A 20,855-nucleotide genomic window follows, 5' to 3' on the forward strand; every position below is an offset into this window, starting at 1 on the left:
CTCGTACACACACGGCTCCTCTCGGTACACCTCGTACACACACGGCTCGGCTCCGCTCCGTACACCTCGTACACACACGGCTCGGCTCCGCTCCGTACACCTCGTACACACACGGCTCCTCTCGGTACACCTCGTACACACACGGCTCCGCTCCGTACACCTCGTACACACACGGCTCCGCTCCGTACACCTCGTACACACACGGCTCCACTCCGTACACCTCGTACACACACGGCTCCGCTTCGTACACACACGGCTCCGCTCCGTACACTTCGTACACACACGGCTCCGCTCCGTACACCTCGTACACACACGGCTCCGCTCCGTACACCTTGTACACACACGGCTCCGCTCCGTACACCTCGTACACACACGGCTCCGCTCCGTACACCTCGTACACACACGGCTCCGCTCCGTACACCTCATACACACACAGCTCTGCTACATCCACACTGTAAATCCTGACCCCACACATACTTACCTCAACCAGCACCATGACAACAGCAAAGCAGAGTCTTGCAGACAGTAGAGGCAAGGCTGAGCGCACAGGACCTGTGATGAGGTCACAGGAGGGGCGGAGTCAGGGGTGACATGTCGGGGGTATGGACAAAGGCTCCTGATCATGTGATCCCCTGACTCCTCCCCTCCTGTGACCTCATCACAGGTCCTGCGAACAGAGCGAGCAGGCAAGCGAGTGCGATGCTGTGAGTGGCTGCGGGGGGGAGGGGGTCTCATCTCATGCTGAGGAGGGAGGGGGGGCTTATCTCCCTGCAGTGCGGGAGGAACTTGAAACTATCACCGCCGTGCCCACAGAGGGCCGGCGGCAGGAGCAACAGTGGCCGCAGCAGCTGGCAAGCGGCCAGATGATCGGGCGCTGCCGCCCGCGGCCCACGTGACAGCGGCCCAGCGGGAAAATGCCCGGTTGGTTATATTGCCAATCCGGGCCTGCTGCAGGTGAACAACTGGCTACGTCGATGGTGCCGTCAGCAACGATTTGGATTTCTGGATCACGGAGTGAACTACTTATACAATGGACTACTTGCTAGAGATGGGGTGCACCTTACGAAGACTGGAAAGCATGTATTTGGAAGTCGCCTTGCTACACTTGTAAGGAGAGCTTTAAACTAGAACAACATGGGAAGGGAAGCAAAAGACCAGAAAAAGCCATACACCTGACAAATGCTATTGAGAACTCTGCTATTAGAAGTGGAAAGGAAGAACAAAGACGAAAGAATCTAATTAATAAAAATATTGGAGAAAGAGAAACCAATCACAAACTAAAGTGTTTCTATACTAATGCACAAAGCATGGGCAACAAACAAGGAGAATTGGAACTACTAACACAGGAAAAGAAATATGATGTCATTGGAATCACTGAAACTTGGTGGGACGATACACATGATTGGAATACAAGACTAGAAGGATACAACTTATTTGCAAGAAACAGACTTGATAAACGAGGAGGGGGTGTCGCATTGTATGTTAGAAACGCGTATATCTGCACAGAGATTGAAGCTTCAGAGACTGGGAGTTCTGTGGAAACTGTTTGGGTAAGAATACAAGGACAGAACAATGGAAAGGACACCATTGTAGGCATTTACTACAGGCCGCCTGTGCAAGCTGAAGATATGGATGAACTCTTTATGCATCAAATGGCCAAGTTCTCCAAAAAATATGACATAGTTGTCATGGGAGATTTCAACTATCCAGACATTTGTTGGGAATCTCTCTCAGGCAAAACTAACAGGTCAAGGAAATTCTTATCCTCTCTTGCTGACAACTTTATCTTCCAAAAGGTAAGGGAGAAAACAAGGGGAACTGCTACCTTGGATCTAATCCTTATAAACAGGGAGGAAATGGTTGAGGAGGTAAAAGTGGCTGGGACCCTAGGAGGTAGCGACCATGCTATTTTAGAATTTTGGATAACTAGAGGCGGAAGACCTGTGAAGACTCAGACGTCAAGGTTAGATTTCAGAAAGGCAGATTTTAAGGGATTCAGAAAGAGAATTGGAGGGATCCAATGGCTGGATATCCTTAAAGACAAAAATGTCCAGGAAGGATGGGAAATCTTGAAAAATGAAATTCTCAAAGCACAGTTGTTAACAATTCCGAAAAGAGGGAAGAATAGGAAGCATTTAAGGAAACCAGGATGGATGAACACAGAACTTAAGCACATGCTAAAAAGGAAGAAAAAAATGTTTATAAAATGGAAAGAGGGAGGCATATCTAAAGACGAATATAATGCTGTCTGCAGAACCTGCAGGGCACAAATCAGATTATCTAAAGCTGAAAATGAATTGAGGCTTGCAAGAGATATCAAAAGCAATAATAAAGGATTTTGGGGATATGTCAAAAGTAAAAGAAAAGTCAAAGATGCTATAGGATTTTTACAGGATGAAAATGATGAAATGGTAAGACAGGATGTTGAGAAGGCTGAACTTTTAAATTCCTATTTTGCATCTGTTTTCTCTCAGAAAGGAAATGTAACATCAACTGTTCTTCACTGTCCTATTAAGGGAATAGAAGAATCCAGGATATCTATAAACAGAAAGATAGTGAGGAAACACTTAGCTAACCTAAATGAATTCAAGTCTCCAGGTCCAGATGAATTACACCCCAGAGTACTGAAGGAGATAGCAGAAGAAATTTTTGAACCCCTCTCCATAATCTTTGAAAATTCTTGGAGAGCAGGAGAAGTCCCAGAAGACTGGAGAAGAGCAAATGTTGTTCCTATCTTCAAAAAGGGGAAGAAGGTGGACCCAGGCAACTATAGGCCGGTGAGTCTGACTTCTATACCAGGAAAGATCTTTGAACAAATTATTAAACAACATGTATGTCAATACCTGGATAAGAATGAAGTGATTAAACAGAGTCAGCATGGGTTTGTAACTAATAAGTCATGTCAGACTAACTTAATTTCCTTCTATGATGGTATCACTGATTGGGTGGATCAAGGAAATGCTGTAGATATAGTATATCTTGACTTCAGCAAAGCATTTGACAAAGTCTCTCATACAAATCTTATTGAAAAAATGACTAAGTATGGAATGGACAAGGCAACTGTTAGGTAGATTCATAACTGGCTTAGTGATCGGACCCAAAGAGTGGTCGTAAATGGCTGCACATCCAGTTGGAAGAATGTCTCAAGTGGGGTACCACAGGGCTCTGTCCTGGGCCCTGTATTGTTCAACATCTTTATCAACGATTTAGATGAAGGAATTGAGGGTAAACTGATTAAATTTGCTGATGACACAAAGCTAGAAGGGATAGCTAATACTAGAGAAGAGAGAGAGAGGATTCAAAAAGATTTAAATAAACTGGAGAAGTGGGCAGCAACTAACAGGGAGAAATGCAAAGTACTACATCTGGGCAATAAAAATGAAAAAACCATATATAGAATGGGAGGAATAGGGCTAAGTGACAGCACATGTGAAAAAGACTTGGGTATACTAATAGATCACAGACTGAATATGAGTCAACAGTGTGATGCAGCAGCAAAAAAGGCAAATGCAATTCTAGGATGTATTAACAGAAGCATACAGTCTAGATCACGTGAAGTCATTATTTCCCTCTACTCCTCTTTGGACAGACCTCATCTGGAATATTGTGTCCAGTTTTGGGCACCACATTTTAAAAAAGACATCAACAAACTGGAGCAAGTTCAGAAAAGAGCGACCAGAATGGTGACCGGTCTGCAAACCCTGTCTTATGAGGAAAGGTTGCAGGATTTGGGAATGTTTAGTTTGCAAAAGAGAAGACTGAGAGGAGACTTAATAGCTGTCTACAAATATCTAAAGGGCGGTCACATTGTAGAAGGATCAACTTTATTCTCATTTGCACAAGGAAAGACTAGAAGCAATGGGATGAAACTGAATGGGAGGAGACACAGATTAGATATTAGAAAAAACTTTTTGACAGTTAGAGTGATCAATGAGTGGAACAGGCTGCCACGAGAAGTGGTGAGTTCTCCTTCAATGGAAGTCTTCAAACAGAGGCTGGACAGACATCTGACTGGGATGATTTAGCGAATCCTGCTTTGAGCAGGGGGTTGGACCAGATGGCCCAGGAGGTCCCTTCCAACTCTACGATTCTATGATTCTATGACAGAACACCTTAGTCCTGAGCAACAGCTGAGTGTGTTACAGGCCTGCAACACTGCTTACTTGCAGGCTATGCAGCAGAATCGGTATGTTCAGCAGTCAGTGGTGTCATTTCCAACAGTTCCACCGCTGACTCGCTTTACCACACTACCGACTTCTGCTGCTGCATACCACTGCACGGCCACCTGCATTCCCAGTGAAGCCGGATACCACTACACCACCCCAAGTCTGAGTGCTGCTGGACACTCTTCCGCCACCACCACTATGGCAAGCGCTGCTCCTGTATGGAGCACCATCACCGCCACAGCACCACCAGCTTGGAGCCAAACCACCACAGAACCTGCTTGGTCCACCGACACCACCAGTCAACACCAAAGGAGCACCGCCAGCACTCCGCAGCAACAGAGCACCGCCAGCACTCCTCAGCAACAGAGCACCGCCAGCACTCCTCAGCAACAGAGCACCGCCAGCACTCCTCAGCAAAGGAGCACCGCCAGCACTATGCAGCAACAGAGCACCGCCAGCACTCCTCAACAAAGGAGCACTGCCAGCACTCCGCAGCAAAGGAGCACCACCAGCACTCCTCAACAAAGGAGCACCACCACCACTCCACATGTCAACATAACCGACGCCAATTCTCCTCCTCTGAGTCCCCCAAGAACTTTGGATGAGATCCCAGACAGGCAGCCTCCTGCTCAGAGAACCGACCCAAATTTCTCTCCTTCTAGGAGCACCGCCACTTCTAGCAGCACCGCCACCACCACCACAGAGCAGCAAAGGGATGATCCACATTCCCTATTTTACAGGGCAACGCCACAGTCCACCGTCACCAGGCGGTCAACAAAAGTAAGGTGGTCACAGGCTGCAAGTCGGTCCGGGCAGGATATTCCGGCGGCAAAGAAGAAGAAAAAAAAAACTTTGTCCATCCACCGTCTCCTCCTAATGTGTCTCAAGCTGGCTCAATGTCCACTCCAGAGCTCCCTTCCCCCAGTACTTTTGTCACACCTTCTCCTAGAACCCCTTCCTCTACCTCCAGTCGTTCCTAGTCTCTCCACACACTCAAAGTCTCCCAATCTTCCCCCAAACGTCATTCCCAATAAAATCTTTTTTGGTTATTTTTTGTTACAAAATAAATGTGCACTTGTGCTTTCAAAAAAATTGGAATGGTTACTGTGTCTATTGCTGACTACACACACTGCGCCGCACACACACTGCGCCGTACACTTGCAACAACATATATCTCCATTACTGTTTCTTGTGTGAGACATGTTTCTTGTGTCAGTCTTGGAGATATGTGTGATGTCAACAAACCAAATCTACATGACTTGCCTTTTCAACAACAGTCTCTACATTCTAGTAATATTGCACCTACTCGATCCAGCAGGGTTCCCCAACTCCAGTCCTCAAGGTCCACCAAAAGATCATGTTGTATGGAATCCTCTTTTTTTTGGGCTCTTGTGAAACAGATATCAACGGAGCTATGGATTTCATTACAACATGATCTGGTGGTGGACCTTGTGGAGTGGAGTTGGGGAACCCTGCTGGATCCAGTCTGTCTGTGCAATATTACTAGAATGTCGACACTGCTGTGAAAAAGACAAGTCATGTAGATTGGTTTCGCTGACAAAACATATCTCCAAGACTGGCACAAGAAACGTCAGTAATCGAGATATCTGGTGTATTGCACACACTGAATTGAGCAGGGTTTCCCAACTCCAGTATTGAAAGCAAACCAACATAGCATGTTTTTAGTAATTAAATTTGAGTTAAAAACAATAAAAAACAAAGTAAACATGATATGTTGGTTGACATTTAGGATTAAATTTTGAAAACCATGGCTATAGAGGATGGTGTTGAGTGCAAGGCATATCTATTGTTCTCTAACTATTAGACAAAAAGGCAAGGAACTATAGATATACCTTGTAAATAACCACATAATCTATATAGTCACCTACTCTGGAGTATTAGTGAAATCATGATGCACAAAACACAGTATCATAAATTCACTGATACATCTGGCTACTTGCTAATGGTATTGGGAGTGTAAAAACAGAGAATGCACTCAGTACAGGTATCAAAAGTTTTTTTTATTAACATACAAAAAACATGCAATAACATTTTTTTAAACCATTTGCTCTTGCCATTCCACCCGTCCTACATCTGAGTTGAAGTATGCCGCAAATTGGTCCCTCATTTGGCCAACTTCAATGGATGACCTGAGAGGGTGCTGTGTAAATTCCGGCAATGGATTAGGATCAACTTCATCAAGATCAAAGTTCGGGTGCTCTCGAGAAAGTACAAAGTTATGTAGAACAACACAGGCCTTGACCACCTCATCCACGGTTTCCAGTTTCAGATTAATAGCTGTGCCAAGAATGCGCCATCTAGATGCAAGGATACCAAATGCACACTCTACTGTTCTCCTGGACCTGGTGAGCCTGTAATTGAAAATTCTTTTGTTGTGGTCCAAGTCCCGGCTGGAGTAGGGTTTCAGCAGGTTTTGGCACATCTGGAACGCTTCATCACCAGCCATTACAAATGGCTGTGGCGGACCTTCGGTGTTGGGAAGAGGACGTGGCATGGGGAAATTGAAGTTGTTGCCATACAACCTCCTGCCCATGTCCGAAGTCTTAAAAGCCTGGGAGTCATCCCCACGGCCAAACGCCCCAATGTCCACTGCAATAAACATACAGTCTGCATACACAATGGCCATCAGTACAGTAGAAAAGTACTTTTTATAGTTAAAGAACTCAGAGCCTGTTCTTTTGGGCTTGATAATCCGGATGTGTTTCCCATCCACTGCTCCCAAAGAGTTAGGGAAATTGCATACAGTCCAGAATCTTTCGGCGATTTCCAACCACTTTTCTGCGGTTGGCATGGGCATGAATTCAGGACAAAGAACGTTCCAGATAGCCCGGCAGGTGTCCGCTACAATTCCAGACAACGTGGAGATTCCAATCCGGTATTGGAAGTGCAGTGACGAGAGGGTCTCTCCAGTAGCCATGAATCTGTGACACAAAGAAAACAATAATTAATATTTGTGTATACATAATTTTCTTAACACGTTAAATTAAAAAAATTAAAAAAAATTCTGCAGCCTTTGTTTCAATACATGCCATCCAAACATTAATGCAGCTTGTAGTTACCGACATGGCAGAACTGTAATTCTGCCAGAACTGGAAGAGTACATGTCACAAGCAAGAAAAATCAACAGGCATTGCTTTTGCAAAACTACCTACTTTAATGTGACCAGGAGCCGTTCCTCAGGAGTAATCGCACGCCGGAGCTGCGTGTCCTGTCTCCGGATGACTTCTTTGACCCGTCCAAGCAAATAGTTAAAGGTTTCTTCAGTCATCTGGGTATAATCCGAAATTTTCTCCGGGTTTGCCTGGAGCTCGCTGTAGAGGGTGTGGTACACTCCATGGCTCTCCAGTAGTTCAATAATGGGATGTATCCACATACGCCGCTGCTGCCGTCTTCGCTGCCTCTCTCTCTCCCTCTGTTCATGGAAAGCAACGGCATAAGCATGAGCCGTCCTCATGTCCAGATCCAAGTCAAAGTAAAAGCTCTTCCAGCGCAGATCCATGTTTCTCAAGACAAATGCAAGCAAATGTGAAGAATTCAGGTGTAAACAGGGTCTATATAAAGAAATTCCATAGACACGCCCACTGGTGTCCCATTGGTGGAGTGTGTTACAAGAATTTTTCAAGGATTTTTTCTGCAGTTTATTGCGCATAAAAAAAGCAAACGCATGAAAAATGCTGCGATTGTTTGTTGTTATGCGCACAATAATGCTACAAAATAACGCAGCGTTTACCAGCGTTTGCATGCACTTTTGACGTGTTTCATGTGCGCTCTAAACGTAGCGCAAAAAAACGCTAGTGTGAAAGTAGCTTTACACTGTCTGGATCAATTTGTTTAATGGCCTGCAGCGCCTCCTGCAGGTTTAAGGCATAGTCTCTAACAGTGTCCTGTGGCTTCTGTCTGCAGCTGAAAAATCGCATCTTTATTTCTGAAGCAGTACGGGTGTCAAAAGTTCCCTTTAATTTAGCAAAAATGTCTTTTACAGTCTTTTTATCAGTCGCTGGCCAAGATTTAACTTCTCTCTGGGCAGCGCCACTGAGCTGACTTGTAAGTGTACTGACTTTCTGCTCCTCTGACATAGGGTAAATATCAAACATGCTTTGCTTTAAAGTCACTTAAGGTGTGCGATTCACCATTGTACTGTGGCAGCCATGTTGCACCAGGTATATAAGGCATGGTGAGAGGCGATATGGGAGCTGCAGCTGCTGCACCCTGAGTGTCGCCGGGATTAGACATCTTCCCCCCCAGTTAACCTTTGCAGGGGTGCGACTCACCGGTTCAATTGCTGCAGGTCATTGCTCCTGAAAGACTTTTGGCATGCACAGATATGCTGTCCGAATCCTGTTCGTAGACGCCAAAAATGACGCGCCCGAGGGGCCGTGGGATACTCGGTACCGGGCCGGTTAACTTCAATGGGAAATGTCAAGCATCAGTGACCCGGTCCGTGGCCCCAGGCGGTCATGTAAAAGGGGTAGAATTGGATGGGGATAAAGTTTATATAGTGATTCGTGACGCCAGTTGGAGTGTTCAACTGTAGTATAGCCGGCACTGCAGATGATCCCTGGGGGAGTAGATGGTGATGGCAGTGCACCTGTTAAAACTCTCTCCAACCAGGGCAGGACCCCCAGAGATGGTGATGCAAGTAGAAGGCATAGAGTAATAAGGCAGGAGACACGAAAAGTCACTTTATCATTTACTGTAGTTCAGGTGCAGTTCAGAGGAGATATTACAACTCTCACCAGGTTACAGTCTGCTCTGGAGAATGGAAGTTATCTTTCTCTTTGCTGTAACTCAGTGCAACCTCCTGCTATTCTAATCCCTTCTGGGACCAAGGCGTTTCCGGAGTTTATAACTTCCCAGTATTGCCTCTACTCACTGTGTATTTCGCCTTCAGCAACTTGCAGTTTGAATTCTTTGTGACGCAGCTCAAGTTCCCACTTGCACTGTCCTTCACTGATTCCTGGTTATTGCAGTATTTCTGAGGGAAAACACTTTTCTGCTGGTTGTATAATCCCACACATTCTCTCAGCTTACCACCCTGCTCTGAAAGCATGGATGGTCTAGGGGCTGGTTCCCTGCTTCTTAGCTCTCACTCCTGGATCAGCCACATGTCATCATGGCATCCAGGCATACTTCCTCCTTCTTCACACTGAGAACAGCTCGGCCCCTCCCCCTCCCAGTTAGGGTATGTCTGCAAAACTCTCAGCTTCAGACAATTGAGGGAATGAGGAAAATTGTGTGTGTGTCTAGCAGAGAAAGCATAACTCCCATTGCTCACAAAACACATACAGAACAGTACATATTTAACCCTTTTGTGGCGATAAAGACGCAGGGCGCCACACTAACTTCAGCTTGGGCACGCTGTGGGGCTCAGAAAAAAGGGTGGAAAGAGGAATTTGACATTGGGAGTGTAGAGTTTGCTGGATTGCTTTTTTGGGAGCCATTTTGTTTTTAAAATACCTTTGAGCAACCAGTGGAGCGGAGCTTGTTTTTTTTTTTTTTACCGAATGAGCTCACATTTTCATTGGTACTAGTTTAATGTACAGTATATAACGTTTGATCACTTATTCTTATTTTTAAAAAGACAAATAAACCGCAAATCAGGAATTTATTCTATATTTACATTTTCACCCCATCCACCGTGCAGTATAAGTGATAAGATGGTTTAATTCTTCATATCATTTTGATTGCAGTGATACCACATTTATGTTGTTATGGCTTATCCTATACCAATTATGTGCATGTTTTTGTTTATTTTTATATATAACCTGCATTTTTAATGCCAAAACTTTTTACCATTATTTTTTCATTCCTTATATTGCTAGTCTTTTGTTTAACATTTTTATCTTTTTTTTTATTTTTTCAGTCTTGCTTAGCCACTCTATGGAAGAATAATATTTTACATTTTGATCACTGGTTTAATACTCAAGTATTGCAGTGCATTAGACCTGTGAGACCCTGCTTATGGCTGGCAGACCCCAATGCCTCGAGTTGCCATGACAACCAATGACACTCAATGAGCGCATTGCAAGGGTGCCAATAGTGTAAAAGACTGAGCTAAATCTTTAACCATCTAGATGCCACTGTCACTATTGCTAGCGGCATCTAAGGGGTTCAATAGCTATGATTGGTGTTAGCACAAGATCAGGGCAATTGCAGCAGGGTGTTGGATTTAGTCTATAGCTGATACCCAATCATCTGCTACCCATGGGGGAGAGCTGTATACACGTTCCTATAAAGGTGAAGCTGAAAAATAAGGCCCATTAGTGTTTGCCATACAAAGCACATGTTTACAGGCATTAAGTCGTTAATTAAAAAGTGCAGCCACAGATTGGTGACAGGTTCTGTTTAAGCGGGCTAACCGGGAATAGGATAGAAGTGTGACTGGGGTTGTAGACAAGATCAAGTATGTCATAGTGGCCATAAGCAGAGAGTGGATTACATAGCAGCGAGTGTAAACCCCCTGTTTTTGCCCATAATTATAGGCTTTAACCCCTCCTTGCACCGTGCATGCACAGTTACAGTACATACATGTATAGTGGAGCTATGCCAGACATAACTGTGACCACAGATGGTTAACCCTTTGGGAGGGATTGTGTTCTAATGACAACCCCCCAGGACTGCTACCTTCAAGTACAGGGCATAGATATTTTTATTATTCTTGCCTGTCTATGTCAGGCCATAATATACTGTAGATTAGGCATCTTCGTGCATTATTTCATATTACATAATCAATACTATTAATTTTGAGCTCAATCATATTGCACATTGTGAATTTTGGAGGTGGCGTAGAAATTGTAGGTTTGTCTAATATTTCTTCCAAGATGCCTATCATTCAACTGCTTGCGTCTTGTGTCACTCGGGTGTGGTATCAAGTAAGAACACACAGGAAGTATATGCGCTAAAGCGAGAAAAGAAAAACCTCATTTGCAGTGCAGACAGAGGCACAAGCAAGAGGAAACCCACGGTCCACATTAACCAGTAAGTGACTTCCAACATCTACTATGCCTGCTCTGATCTCTCATACGACCTCCATATTTCATCTATTTTTTTGTTCAGTCCTCGGCCAGCTTCATAATTCTCCGTTTGATGCTGACTAATAGATCTTTAAGTCTGAAGATGCTGATATTGCACTTTACCGAAGTGGCCAATGAGGTTACATAACACGTGCTCAGCTTTCACCAATTGGTGCACTGAGTATCTTCATAGCATTGTAGTGACCATAGAGTCCATATGACATCAAATTTTTGTTTCTTCTAGTAGATCTGCAGATTGCAATATTTTTGGGACCATCAACGGGCTATAGTGCTCACTCCAGAGTTTGATCATTACTGGATTGTGAGGTTCTTCAAACCTTTTTGGTTTGACCATCATATGTACTGCCATCAGTTCATGTAACGTTTGATATATATTTGCTGTACTGATTTATCAGTTAGTCAACATCTAGTAACGTTGATAATTGTTGCTTATTTGTATGTCATTAAAATTGTTTCATTTCACATTCAGAAAAGGAGTTTTCAGAAAGTTATGGAAGGGTGCAGTCTTTTAGCTTTTTTTTTGTACAGCACCATTTCTAACCTGGCAAGAAAAAAATCAAAAGTGTCTGCTTTGCTTCGCCAGCAGTGTGGCCTGTGGTACTTAGAGGATTACTGGAGTCCTAAATGTCAGACCCCCCCAATCATCTAGACATGGCAAATTCCTGGTAATTCTGCACACATGCTCGATTAGTGAGTCGTTATCTGTACAGGTTGCCAGGCTGGTCATGATATCCACTGCCCAGGACCATGAGGGCACAGAAAGGAGCACCAAGCCAAAAGATGCTTGTACATCCCCCAAATGGCAGCAAGCATTGAGTCGTGACTTTGGGGCTAGGATGAGCACCAGTACTCCAAGAGCTGTATTTTCTATTACCTTATGAAATGGAATATAATTATAGGAACTGGATCACTTTACAGAAAATGCTAGTACAGAATGTCCATAAGTCCGCACAATATATGAAATCATAAAAATATGTAGCCTATGTCCCCAAATCATCATTGCTGTTTCTCCAGTTTTCTGGACGCAATTGTTCTTTTTTAGTGGCTTTAGTATTGCACCTTATTCTCTCTATATTTTTCACAACTTTTCAAGTTGTCTTTCCTTTTCATGTGCTTTCTTTTAATATTTTTCTTTGACAACCTTGCTTATTTAAATGTTTTAGATAGATTCACGAAATGCCACTTTTAGCAAATGTCACTTTTTTTGCCACATCTCTCTTCAGTTCTTGCCTGGAAAAAGGTTTCTGGAGGCGTTTTCATTTTTGTGCATTTTTGCAACTTTGCAATGGATTTTAGTGCTGAAAAGTAACAAAAACTGGCTAAATACAAAAATAAAGAGCAGTTTTTATTTTGCGTAAAATTCATTAACTATTTGAAACATGTTGAAGAGTTTGGCACAAAAAAGTCAACGAATACAAAAAAAATAAAATAATCAGTGAATACCACAAGACAAAAAAAGAGAAGTGAATTCAATAAACAGCAAATAATGAATCTGACCCTATTGTATATACAGCTCTAGCAAAAATTAAAAGACCACTGCACAGTTTTATAAAAATCAGCTTCTCTACATGTCTGACAGTCATTACATTCCAGTGTCAGTTGAATTCCAACCAGAGTGCACCTCATTCTACTTATTGTGTTTCTGATTAGGTGATCACCTGAACCAAATCTTATTTAACGAAGGAAAGTATAAAAAACCCTGCTGTGGTGTTCACAATCCTCTTGCAATAGGACAAGCTAGATGGCAAAACAAGTGCTAGTAATATCCCAAAGGTAATAGGAATGAAAAAATAACTTTTAACCATCCCAAAGGAGTTGAAAAGTCTTGAGTGAGGAAAAGAAGGACTCAATTCTGGCTTTACTAGCAGAGGGATACAGTGAGCGTCATTTTGCCTCCATCCTTAAAACTTCTAAGATGGCAGCCCATTACTACAAGGTCAAGCAGCAGACATTGGGGACAACAAAGCTACAGACCGGCAGAGGGCGACAACGACTCCCCACTGACCGGGATACCATCATCTTACTCGAATGTCACTCAGCAACTGCAGGATGACATCAAGTGACCTACAAAAAGAATGGCAACTGGGGTGAAGTTCATGGCAAGAACAGTTCGTAACAGGCTCCTACAGGCAGGGCTCAAGTCTTGTAAAGCTAGAAAAAAGCCTTTCATCAATGAGAAGCAAAGGAGAGCCAGGCTGAAGTTTACCAAAGACCATAAGGATTGGACCATAGAGAACTGGAGTAAGGTAATCTTCCATGATGAGTCTAATTTTCAGCTTTGTACAACACCTGGTCATCTAATGGTTAGACGGAGACCTGGAGACGAGCATAAGTCACAGTGTCTTGCACCCACTGTGAAATTTGGTGGAGGATCGGTGATGATCTGGGGATGCTTTAGCAAGGCTGGAATTGGGCAGGTTAATCTTTGCGAAGGACGTATGAATCAAGTCGCATACAAGGTTATCCTGGAAAAACAGTTGTTTCCTTCTGCTCAGGCAATGTTCCCCAACTCTGAGGACTGGTTTTTCCAGTAGGACAATGCGCCATGCCACACAGCTAGGTCAATCAATGTGTGGATGAAGGACCACCACATCAAATCTCTGTCATGGCCAGCCCAATCTCCAGACCTGAACCTCATTGAAAACCTCTGGAATGTAATCAAGAGGAAGATGCATAGTCACAAGCCATCAAACAAAGAACTACTTAAATTTTTGTACCAGGAGTGGCATAAGGTCATCCAAAAGCAGTGTGAAAGACTGGTGAAAGCATGCCAAGACATATGACACCTGTGATTAAAAATCATGGTTATTCCACAAAATATTGATTTCTAATCTCTTCCTGAGTTAAAACATTAGTATTGTTGTTTCTAAATGATGATGACCTTGTTTTCTTAGCATTATTTGAGGTCTGCAAGCACTGTTTTTTTTGTTCTTTTGACCATTTCTCATTTTCTAAAAATAAATACAAAATGTAGTTCTTGGAAATTTGAAGACATGTTGTCAGTAGTCTATAGAATAAAAGAGCAATTTACATTTTATTCAAAAAGATACCTAGAAAGAGAAAAATCAGACAAACTGAAAATTTTGCTGTGGTCTCTTAATTTTTGCCAGAGCTGTATATATATAGAGAGAGAGACTTACAATGTATTGTAAATCTCATATAAAGTGAACAGATTTCTTCAAACTTCAAATCACAGTTTTGCAATATATACTATGGTATAAATAGCATTACAAATTCATTCTGTGGATTGTTATATTTGCAATGTGACCAAATACATAGACTATTTGCTATTTTTTTGTACCTTTATTCAATAAAAACTGTATTTATGGAGAAGAAAAAAGTATTTTGTACTTGATTTGTTCTCATTAGTAAATTCTTAATAATCAATGATTATAAGGGTGTTTCAATTGAAGTCACTGGTAAAGTTGTTCATCTGCAAAGAAGTATAAAACAAGCTAAACATGTGTATTGTGACTTTACCCTAATAGTAATATACTATGTACGGTACTTGCGATAACCATTGCACTGTGGACTAACCATAATACAGAAAGCCGAATGTTAACTGCATAGAAAGGGAAAACAAGGATTGAAGATGGGCAAGGAGTTGCAGATATTTCAGGTGTATGATAAATATAGAATTACAACTTTTTAACTTTTTTTTTTTTTATAATGGAGATAAATGCTCTATTTCCCTGGCTAATGTCATACTGGATTTTCAGGTCAGTTTCCATGATAAATAGATGGTTTCTATTTTTCTACAGATTTAGCAAATACATAAAAACTCCAGCACAAGGGGGGACCTAGAACACGTCTCCATATTCATGACCTAGGGTGTTAGAAATATTGTCCCTGATTCATTAAAGCAATTTCACCAAAATTCTGGGACAGAGAGTAAGGGTACAGTTACACCTAGCAATGCACCAGCGATCCCGACCAGCGTTATGACGCGGTCAGGATTGCTGGTGCATCGCTAGGTGGCAGATCTCACCAGCGACATCGCAGGGGACGGAGATCGCTACTTACCTGTCAGACGCGGCGATCCTGCGTCCTCCCGCCCGCGTCCACGCGTCGCTCGTCGGCGCCACAGGAAGCCCAGCAGGAAGTGGCCGGCGAGGAATGGTCCAGGAGCTTCTCACGCGATCAGCGATAATCAGCGGGGGAGCCGGTCGGAGGTAAGTACCACATGCAGCGATATCGCTAGCAATATCGCTGCAACGTCACAAAATCGGTGACTTTACAGCGATATTGCTAGCGATATCGCAGTGTGTAACGGGGGCTTAACACTTTGCTCGTCTAATTCGTGATGGCGTGTGCCGTTCCCTAAGCCAGGAATCTTACTCCAATCAAGAACTGGAGTATGATTTCTGGATTGGTGCATGTAGGTGCATGCTGCTTGTCAGATGCCCCAGATTCATGAACAGTCATGCGTCTGACTCCACCACGCCTGCTCATCAAGGCCTTGATGAATCAGTGTCATTGGCTGGCCATGTCATGTGAACTTGCCAGAAATATTTTACCCTGGGTATAACATTGGGACAGAGTTGTCAGCTCCGTATCACTGACAAGTGCGTGCACTAATCCAGTCCATAAAATGTGCCAAAATAGCGTATGCTTCAATTTTTTCCATATTGACCATCGATCAGTGAAGAAAATCGCTCACATGCACTAGCAGTGGCTTAGGCTTTGTGCTGTCGGTGTGCACTATGGACCACACATGAATAGTGCACAGACCAATTGTAGCCAATGGTAAGCTGAAAACATGCTCATCTGAACTAGCCCTTAACTGGACACTACCTCCTCGCCGGGCAACATTCAACCCTCTTTTTTACTTACTGTCGGGGGATGTGGTTTCCTAATTACTGTAATCATAAAGAAGGAAATAAATGTGTCTGCGTTGTATCTTGAAAAGAAAAATACAAAGAAATATTATCCATATGCATGATTCACTAAAAGACTTCAATGACTCTACCCAAGTTAAGGGATTTGATATTTTGTGGAGTACTCATTATTTGGGTCTGGGTTTTGCCATGCAGATGAGAAGTGCCTGGTATTTATTTCCCTCTCATTTGCACACCATGTATTTCCTCTGGACTTGGGGAGTCTGCAACTAAATGGTCTGCCTCCATGGTATATACACCCCAAGTATCAGTACTATTTACATGGTCAATATAACTTCAGTTTGGGAGCTTGTGTCTTGAGACTTCTTTGCTAAATTAAAAAAGACAGTGCCAAGATTTGTAAGATTTACTTGAAAACATCACTAGAGATGATACTTTTATAGCATTATAATTTTTGTTTTATTGATTGTTGGTAGGTTTGTTTTTCCTGGTGGAGGACTAATTTTTCAGACACCCCTCACCAAGCCAACATTTCTGATCATTGTTATGTTTATTGGGAGCTACATAGATATGGTTTTAAACAGACCTGCACATTAGATTGTTGAACTAGATTGAACAGCGTGATGGATATACAGTCATGGTCGAAAGTGTGGTCACCTTTGAAATTGTCCCAGAAAATAAAGTAATTCTCTCCCAAAATTTTTGTAATTACACTTGTTTTTATACACATGTTGATTTCCTATGTGTGTATTGGAACAACAAAAAAAAATATCAGAGAAAAAAGGCAAATTGGACATAATTTCACATAAAACCCCGAAAATGGACTGGACAAAATTGTTGGCACCTTTCCAAAAAAAATTGTGGGTAAACAATTTTGTTTCAAACATGTGATGCTCATTAAAACTCACCTGTGGCAAGTAACAGGCGTTGGCAATATGAAAATCACACCTGAAACCAGATAAAAAGGGAAGAAGTTGACTCAATCTTTGCATTGTGTGTCTGTGTGTGCCATGACTGTATACTGTCTGGTCCCATAGTCTCCATAGATAAAGGTTCCACTTATCAGAATTTTTTCTCCTGTCTATGGTGTGAAACCTTCCAAAATAATAACTAGGAGACTTAGTGTGGGACCAAGGCTGAGATCAACATTTAAAAATTGTGATTGCTGGTACATGTATGGTATGTTGCATATATCAGTACCCCACGCTGACATGGATGCTGCTCGGCCTCACAGCGCCCCTTGCAGCTGCTTGATAGACAAGCGGCTACATATGGTAAGCTGCGTGCGTCTTCCTGTTTTTGCAGTGTTATTAAGGTTTTCCGACCACAAACCTCAAAGTCTTCACCTCATAATTCATGTTGGTAGGAAATATTCAGCAGTTCTGTTCTCTGAGGTTTCTATGTCTTGTGAATTATTTGCCAGACTCTATTCTGATGTACTATAAACATTAGTTATTGCAAGATAGAAGTATTCAAAGATTGATACCTTCATTGCCTAACCAGAAATTATGTTTGCAAGATTTCAGAGCACAGAGGCTCCTTCTTCAAGCTTATTACAAGTGATTTTCTGAGACAAGAGCGCAACAATTAAGAGACGTTACCGCAGGACATTTGCGCATGGAAAGGAGGGGCTGATGCATCCTAAAAAAGCCAAGGTTCCAAAATGAAAGTTTTTGCTACAAATGGAGAGGTGGTGGTAGTGATTGCTTAGTGATCTGGAGTCTGTCTGGTAGAGGTGTGAACTGTAGCCATATAATGAGTCATAAATCCAGGTGTTTATTTTAGACTAGAACATCCTTTTCAGCTTGAATTCCTAGATTTTTCTCTGCTATCTTTGAAAGCCTGAGAACTATGGATTGTTCGAGACATTGTTCAGAAGTACAGCATACTTTGGTTAAAAAGTTGATTGGAGAGGGTAAAACGTATAAAGACGTGCAGACAATGATCGGCTGTTCAGCTAAAATGATCTCCAATGCTTTAAAATGGAAAGCCAAACCAGAGGGACGTGGAAGAAAGCGGAAGACTACCATTCAAATGGATGGAAGAATAGCCAGAATGGCAAAGGCTCAGCCAATGATCAGCTCCAGGATGATCAAAGACAGTCTCAAGTTACCTGTGAGTTCTGTGATAGAAGACACCTGTGTGAAGCAAATCTCATAGCAAGAAGTCCTCACAAAGTCACACTTTTATAAAAAAGACTTGTGTTGAAGTGAATGCCAAAGGACACATCAACTGGCCTAAAGAGAAATGCAGAAACATTTTGTGGACTGATGAAAGTAAAATTGTTCTTTTTGGGTCAATTTTTTCTTACTATGCTGCTGGACCTATATACCGCATACCAGGGCTCATGGACCAATTTGCATATATTAAAATTCTTGTTGCCTTACGCTGAAGAGGATATACCCTTGAAATGGGTGTTTCAACAACATAATGACAATAAACACACCAGTAAACAAACAAAATCTTGGTTCCAGTCCAACAAAATTGAGGGTATGGAGTGTCCAGCCCAATCCCCGGACCTTAATCCGATAGAACACTTGTGGGGTGACATTAAAAATGCTGTTTCTGAGTCAAAGCCAACAAATGCAAAAAAATTGTGGGATGTAGTCCACATATCCTGGGGTGGAATAACAGGTGACAGGTGCCAGAAGTTGGCTGTCTCTATGCAACATAGATATGAAGCAGTTCTAAAAACCGGTGGGTGTACAACTAAATAATAGGTTAGTGATTCACAGAATTCTAAATCCACAAAAAAAGTACATATTGTGAGTTTGTAAAGACAAATGCAGACACTGCTGTTTTTTTAGAACAGCGCAATGTTCATTTTTTATTTTCTGAAAAGTAGTTAAAGGGAACCTGTCACCCCCCCAGGGCGTTTTTCAGTTAAAGAGCCACCTTCAGCAGCACTAAGGCTGCATTCTGTGAAGCTGGCTCTTCTTTTTCTGACCCCCAGTAACGCTGAAATATCGACTTTTATAAATAGCTCCTCATACCTGTAATGTGTCCCATAGGTATGGTGTGTCCCCCTCTATCAGCTGCCTACCATCCGTCCATCATGGCTGTCCGGTGTCTCGGCGCCGCCCACCATCTGTCCATCATGATGCCCCTGTGCATCGCTGCCTCCTCCTGTTTTGAATGCCAGCGCCTGCACTGTGACAAGAGTTCTCAGGCATGCGCAGTGCGCGCTGCCCGAGAACCGACATCAGGCTATTGTGCCTGCGTGTTGTGGAGGCCCCAGCTCCCACCCCGCAGTGTGTTATGATGTAAGGACACCAGGATGGATGAACACAGAACTAATGCACATGCTAAAAAGGAAGAAAGACGAATATGCAAATAAAGTCCGTGGAGCCTCATTTAAGAGTCGCAAACACGGGACTAGCCAGATCTTCCTCCAGGGAAGGACCCAGCCAAGGGGTGGCTCCTTTCGGAAACCACCATTACCACCATATTAAGTGGCCCTTTAAGTCAATATCCAGCTCTTTACGAGTTTACAGATATGACAAGGGAAATACCAAGGCCAGGTATCCCTGAGGTCAGTGATTGTTTTGTGATGTTGGTCTACTAGGCATTGCTCCCACCTAGCCAGAATCCTACTCCACACTGATGAGGGGCAACACCCCCAAACAGCTCTCTGTGGATGGATACCTGGTCTTGGTATTTCCCTTGTCATATCTGTAAACTCGTAAAGAGCTGGATATTGACTTAAAGGGCCACTTAATATGGTGGTAAAGGTGGTTTCCGAAAGGAGCCACCCCTTGGCTGGGTCCTTCCCTGGAGGAAGATCTGGCTAGTCCCGTGTTTGAGACTCTTAAATGAGGCTCCACGGACTTTATTTGCATATTCGTATTTCCCAGGGAGCATTGCACCTAGGATTTCACTGATTGAGCGCCTTTGCCAGCTGCCGCAGTGTTTTCTTTGACTGGTCTCCCTGAGGTCAGTAATTATTTTGTGAAAAAGGAAGAAAGAAATGTTTACAAAAAAGGAAAGAGGGAGGCATATCTAAATAAGAATATAATGCTGTCTGCAGAACCTGCAGGGCACAAATCAGATTATCTAAATCTGACAATGAATTGAGGCTTGCAAGAGACGTCAAAAGCAATAATAAAGGATTTTGGGGATATTTCAAAAGTAAAAGAAAAGTCAAAGATGCTATAGGATTTTTACAGGATGAAAATGATGAAATGGTAAGACAGGATGTTGAGAAGGCTGAACTTTTAAATTCCTATTTTGCATCTGTTTTCTCTCAGAAAGGAAATGTAACATCAACTGTTCTTCACTGTCCTATTAAGGGAAAAGAAGAATCCAAGATATCTATAGACAGAAAGATAGTGAGGAAACACTTAGCTAAACTAAATTAATTCAAGTCTCCAGGTCCAGATAAATTACACCCCAGAGTACTGAGGGAGATAGCAGAAGAAATTTTTGAACCCCTCTCCATAATCTGAAAATTCTTGGAGAACAGGAGAAGTCTCAGAAGACTGGAGAAGAGCAAATGTTGTTCCTATCTTCAAAAAGGGGAAGAAGGTGGACCCAGGCAACTAGAGGCCGGTGAGTCTGACTTCTATACCAGGAAAGATCTTTGAACAAATTATTAAACAACATGTATGTAAGTACCTGGATAAGAATGAAGTGATTAAACAGAGTCAGCATGGGTTTGTAACTAATAAGTCATGTCAGACTAACTTAATTTCCTTCTGACAGAATCACTGATTGGGTGGATCAGGGAAATACTGTAGATATAGTATATCTTGACTTCAGCAAAGCTTTTGACAAAGTATCTCACACAATCCTTTTTG

General features: G+C 42.7%; 1 long non-coding RNA gene across 1 annotated transcript in view; it reads left to right on the forward strand.

Moving 5' to 3' along the window:
- Nucleotides 1-11,040: 11,040 nt before the first annotated feature.
- The window catches only part of LOC141100056 (uncharacterized), a 22,551-nt gene continuing 12,736 nt past the window's right edge, over nt 11,041-20,855 (forward strand). Inside the window, exon 1 of the long non-coding RNA XR_012234584.1 lies at nt 11,041-11,165. This is a non-coding gene — a long non-coding RNA (uncharacterized lncRNA). The remainder of the gene's footprint in view (nt 11,166-20,855) is intronic.

The sequence above is a fragment of the Dendrobates tinctorius genome, unplaced genomic scaffold (genome assembly GCF_039654945.1).
Source record: "Dendrobates tinctorius isolate UK_male_01 unplaced genomic scaffold, ASM3965494v1 ptg000103l, whole genome shotgun sequence".
Lineage (NCBI taxonomy): Eukaryota > Metazoa > Chordata > Amphibia > Anura > Dendrobatidae > Dendrobates > Dendrobates tinctorius.